Genomic DNA, 6,000 nt, shown 5'->3' with positions numbered 1-6,000 from the left:
CATGTGTTTTAGAGCCTTTGGTAATGGACCAATGATTACGTATAGCTGGCAGGGTGATCTTCCTAAAGTATAGGTATGACAGTATCACTCGCCTGCTGAAACAAACTAATGAATAAAAAAATCCAGTGGTTGCCTTCACTCCAAAGATCAAATCCAAATCAAATTAAATCAAATACAAATATCCATTTATGCACAGCTCCTACCTGCCTCGCCTTCATACATTCTACAATCAGTATGAACTACCGTATGTGCCAGGCACTCTTAAGCACACAGAAAAGTCAAACAGTTCTAGTCCCCAAGGAGTTTAAATTAATTGACAGAAGGTAACATATACTTATAAGTTATATACAAAAGAAATATACAAGGTGTTTTGATTGGTTGGAGAGGAGCAGAAGGTGGGGGTGAAGAGTCAGGAAACACTCTGGGTGATGATATTTGAGGTGTATCTCAAAGGAAATGAGGAATTCTAAAAAGTCAATATGACAATTTAATAAATATAGGCTTAGTGGACAGGTTGTGTAAAATATATGGAGATAGGAAATAGGGGTCAGGATATGAATAAAAGTCTGTATGACAGTTTGATTATGCAGTAGAAATCATGAAATTTTGTAAAATGTAGTGAAGTTAGAAAAATAGGTTGGCACCATATTGTGAAGAACTTCTCAATGCCAAACTGAAGAGTGCATTTTATCCTTTATGTAATAGGTAGTTACTGGGGACTTTTTTGCTGATTTTCATATGCAACATTTCTTCTTCTGTCACTATGTACAAATGCCCTTCACCTCCATGCCTGCACTATACTTTGTCCTCAGCTATGTTTCTTAGAGTCTCTTAACTACCTTCTAAATCTAGCTTGAATGCTTTCTGTTACATGAATCTTTTACAACTTCTCAAACTTAGTCATTCTGTCTCCTTCCACCTAATTGCCCTAGAATGTTTTTAATTTTGAATAAGTTTTTATTAGTCTTTTTATGATCATAGTTTCCCTTAATGTCCCTTTTCTTACCTTTCCTAGAGACTCACCCATTATGACAAATAGTATTTTTAAAGATTATAAATAAAAAAAGAAGGAATTAGCATATCTGATGAATGCATTGAAAAAGTCCAAAAAATGCAATTTGCAACACTGTGGTCTTTTCATCAAATGGAATTTTCATCATTTGGAATTAAAGGAATCCTGCCTCAGCTCCAGCAAATAGATGCCTGCTATCCACCTCTGATCAGCCGCTTGATCCCCCTTTTGTCCGTGGGTGGAGAGCTCTGGAAGCAGCCACTGTCACTGCAGCTGCCACTGCCACCTCTAGCACCCTGGGGCTGGAGCTGGACTGCACTTCTCTCTCACCCAGGCCCAGAGACCTTTCTCACTGACCTGCTAAGTTGTCTTTGGGGTTTGCGGGTTTAGAAGTCTGGAAACCGCCACAGCTACCAGTGATTCAGTCCCCTGATGCCAGCTGGACAGTGCTCCTCTCCTAGCCCCATGCAATAAACCTTTCCTTCCAGGTGGTATTGGGCTGGAAATTTGTTTCACTCTGTCATTTTGTGAGTTCTGCAGCTCTACAATTAGTTTAGAATCATTTTTACATGGATTTGGAGAGTTTGGGGGAAAGCTCAAGCAAGTCCCTGCTTTTACTCCTTCATCTTGTCTCTTCCCAGATTCTTTTACTTCTGTGTATTTGCATTCACAATCAGTTGTCTTCTCTTTTGTAATCTTGAAACAAAAATTTCCATCACAGATTGAATTATTTTCTTTTGCTAATTATTTCTGCTCTGTAGTTTGTAAATTCTGTTCTTGCAATTATTATTTCTCTTTTCTCCCTTGACCCTGCCCCCCTTTGAAAGTGTTTGCTTTGGATCACCTCCACCTCCATCTGTCCTCCCCTCCATCATCCCCCCCACCTTTTTATCTTCTTACCTCTTCCCTCCTGTGGGGCAAGACACCCAATTGGGAATGCATGGTATTCCCTCCTCAGGCCAAATCTGATGAGAGCAAGGTTCACCCATTCCCCCCTCACCTGTCCTCTCCTCTCCTCCCACAGAACGGCTTCCTCTTGCCACCTCTATGCGAGACAATCCACCCCACTCTATCTCTCCCTATCTCCCTCTCTCAGTATGTTGCTCTCTCATCCCTTAATTTCATTTTATTTCTTTTAGATATCTTCCCTTCATCTTCAACTCACCCTGTGTCTGCTCTCTCTCTCTCATATATATATATATATATATATATATATATATATATATATATATATATATATATGCATATTCCCTTCAGCTACCCTAATACTGAGGTCTCATGAATCATACATGTCATCTTTCAATGTAGGAACGTAAACAAAACAGTTCAACTTTAGTAAGTCCCTTGCAATTTCTGTTTCTTGATTACCTTTTCATGCTTCTCTTGATTTTTGTGTTTGAAAGTCAAATTTTCTATTCAGTTCTGGTCTTTTCACTGAGAAAGCTTGAAAGTCTTCTATTTTATTGAAAATCCATATTTTGCCTTGGAGCACGATACTCAGTTTTGCTGGGTAAGTGATTCTAGGTTTTAATCCTAGCTCCATTGACCTCCGGAATATTGTATTCCAAGCCCTTCGATCTCTTAATGTAGAAGCTGCAAGATCTTGGATTATTCTGATTGGGTTTCCACAATACTCAAATTGTTTCTTTCTGGCTGCTTGCAGTATTTTCTCCTTGATCTGGGAGCTCTGGAATTTGGTGACAATGTTCCTAGGAGATTTCTTTTTGGGATCTATTTGAGGAGGTGATTGATGGATTCTTTTGATTTCTATTTTGCCCTGTGCCTCTAGAATATCAGGGAAGTTCTCCTTGATAATTTCTTGAAAGGTGATATCTAGGCTCTTTTTTGATCATGGCTTTCAGGTAGTCCAATAATTTTTAAATTATCTCTCCTGGATCTATTTTCCAGGTCAGTGGTTTTTCCAATGAGATATTTGACATTGTCTTCCATTTTTTCATTCCTTTGGTTCTGTTTTATAATATCTTGGTTTCTCATAAAGTCACTAGCTTCCACTTGCTCCAATCTAATTTTGAAAGTAGTATTTTCTTCAGTGGTCTTTTGGACCTCCTTTTCCATTTGGCTAATTCTGCCTTTCAAGGCATTCTTCTCCTCATTGGCTTTTTGGAGCTCTTTTGCCATTTGAGTTAGTCTATTTTTTAAGGTGTTGTTTTCTTCAGTGTATTTTTCAGTATTTTTTTGGGTCTCCTTTAGCAAGTCATTGACTTGTTTTTCATGGTTTTCTCGCATCCTTCTCACTTCTCTTCCCAATTTTTCCTCTACTTCTCTAACTTGCTTTTCCAAATCCTTTTTGAGCTCTTCCATGGCCTGGGACCAGTTCATGTTTTTCTTGGAGGTTTCTGTTGTAGGCTCTTTGACTTTGTTAACTACTTCTGTCAGTATGTTTTGGTCTTTGTCACCAAAGAAAGAATGCAAAGTCTGAGACTGAATCTGGGTGTGTTTTCGCTGCCTGGCCATATTCCCAACCAACTAACTTGATCCTTGAGTTTTTCAGTGGGGTATGACTGCTTGTAGACTAACGAGTTCTATGTTCCACGTTTGGGGGGGAGGTGCCAGCTCTGTCACGCCAGCACTACTCCTTCCACAAGAACCCCCAACCCGTACTGGGCTTAGATCTTCAGCAGGCTGTGCATTCCTGCTCTGATCTGCCACATAATTCCTCCCACTAGGTGGGCCTGGGGCCAGATGCAGCAGCAGCTGTAGCTGCCCCACCTCCTCTGCCCCCCGGGGCTGGAAGCCGAATCACAAACTCCTTCCACTCCTGCAGCTTTTCCCACTAACCTTCTCTGCTGTCTTTGGTGTTTGTGGGTTGAGAAGTCTGGTAACTGCCGCAGCTCACTGATTCAGGGTGGTAGCGGCTCCTGGTCTGGTTGGTCCGCGCTGCTCAGGCTGGGCTCTGCTCCACTCCGCTACCAGCTCCCAGCTCCCAGCTCCCAGTTCCCAGCTCCGTGTGGGATAGACCTCACTCAGAGACCATCCAGGCTGTCCTGGGCAGTAGCCCTGCTTCCCTTTGCTGCTTTGTGGGTTCTGCAGTTCTAGAATTGGTTCAGAGCCATTTTTCACAGGTTTTTGGAGGGACTTGACAGGGAGCTCATGCTGTTTCCTGCTTTCCAGCTGCCACCTTGGCTCCACCCCCCCCCCCATGCACAATTGTAATAATCATATTTCCACAGTAGATATACTATAAAGAAGAATTAGAACCAAAGGCAACAACCATGAGAAAGAAGAAACAAACAAAAAGAGAAAGTAGTTTGCTTTGATCTGCATTCTGACTCCATGGTTCTTTCTCTGGATGTGGATCACATTTTCCATCAGGAGTACTTTGGAATTGTCTTAGATCTTCTTATTGTTGAGAAGAGTTAAGTCTCTCAAAGTTGGTCATTGCACAATGTTCCTTTTACTTTCATGTAAGCCTTTGCATGTTTTTCTAATGTCTACCTGGTCATTATTTCTTATGGAAAAATTTTATTCTATTACATTCATATACTACAACTTGTTCAGCCATTCTCCAACTGAGGAACATCCCCTCAATTTTCAATTCTTGGCTACTACAAAAAGAGTTGCTACAAATATTTTTTTGTATGTGTGGGTTCTTTCTCCATTTTTTGTGCCCTCTTTGAGATACAAACCTCTATAGAAATTGTATTGCTGAATCAAAGTTTCTTAGCCCTTTGAGCATAGTTCCAAACCATTCTCCAGAATGGTTGGATCAGTTCACAACTCCACCAACAATGCAGTGTGTTCCAATTTTCCCCTAACTCCAACATTCATCATTTTCCTTTTGTGTTGTGTTAGCCAATCTTATAGGTGTGATGTGGTACCTCAGAGTTATTTTGATGTGTATTTCTCTAATCAATAGTGATTTAGAGCATTTTTTCATATGACTATAGGGAGCTCTGATTTTTTCACCTGAAAACTGCCTGTTCATATCCTTTCCCACATATCAGTTAGGGAATGACTTGTGTTCCTATAAATTTAATACTGTTCTCAATATATTTTAGAAATGAGGCCTTTCGCAGAGACACTGGCTATAAAAATTGTTTGCCAGCTCTCTGCTTCCCTTTAATATTTGCTGCATTGGCACCATTTGTGTAAAATCTTTTGAATTTAATTTAATCAAAATTATGCATTTTATAATATTCTCCATCTTGTTTGGTTCTAAATCATTCCATTCTCCATAGATGTGACAGGTAAAGTATTCCTTGCTTTCCTAATTTGCTTATAGTCTCACCTTTTATTTCTAGATCATATATCCTGTGTGACCTTATCTTGATAGATGCCTTAAAATGTTGGTCTATGCCTAGTTTTTGCATTCTTTTTTCCACTTTTCTCAACAGTTTTCACTAAATAATGAATCTGTATTCCTGGAGCTGGAGTCTTTAGGTTTATCAAATAGTCATTGATTACTGTGTCTTGTGTACCCAGTCTACTGCACTGATCCAACACTATTCCTTGGTCAGGACCAAGCAGTTTCGATGATCGCTGCTTTATAATACAATTTAAGATCTGGTACATTCGGCTACTTTCGCTTGCATTTCTTTTCATTATTTCCCTTGAAATTCTGGACCTTTTCTTCTTCCAGTGAATTTTGTTATTATTATTTCTAGCTCTATAAAATATTTTTTGGAAGTTTGATTGGTATTACTCTAAATTAATAAATTATTTTAGGTGGAATTGTAATTTTTCTTAACTTGCTCCATTTTGGACATTTTAAAATGCGTGCATGTTGTTTTCCCCTTCTTCCCATGAAATGCAAGCTCTTTGTGGGCATTAAGTATTCATTTTATATCTGAATTTTACTTATTTATTCTCTGTGTTTTTGGTATATTCTTACTTCATGGCTTATAGTTGACATTGAATGAATGAAAGACTCCTGCTACCTGCCTCTTCCTTACAGCATTCTATTTTAAATTTTAACTCAAATATCATACTCATTAAACTGCTTCTGATTCATCTTCCTATGAGAAATC

This window comes from Trichosurus vulpecula, chromosome 7 (assembly GCF_011100635.1).
Source record: "Trichosurus vulpecula isolate mTriVul1 chromosome 7, mTriVul1.pri, whole genome shotgun sequence".
Classification (NCBI taxonomy): Eukaryota; Metazoa; Chordata; class Mammalia; order Diprotodontia; family Phalangeridae; genus Trichosurus; species Trichosurus vulpecula.
The sequence above is the reverse complement of the archived record's forward strand: the minus strand, read 5'-3'. Positions refer to the sequence as shown.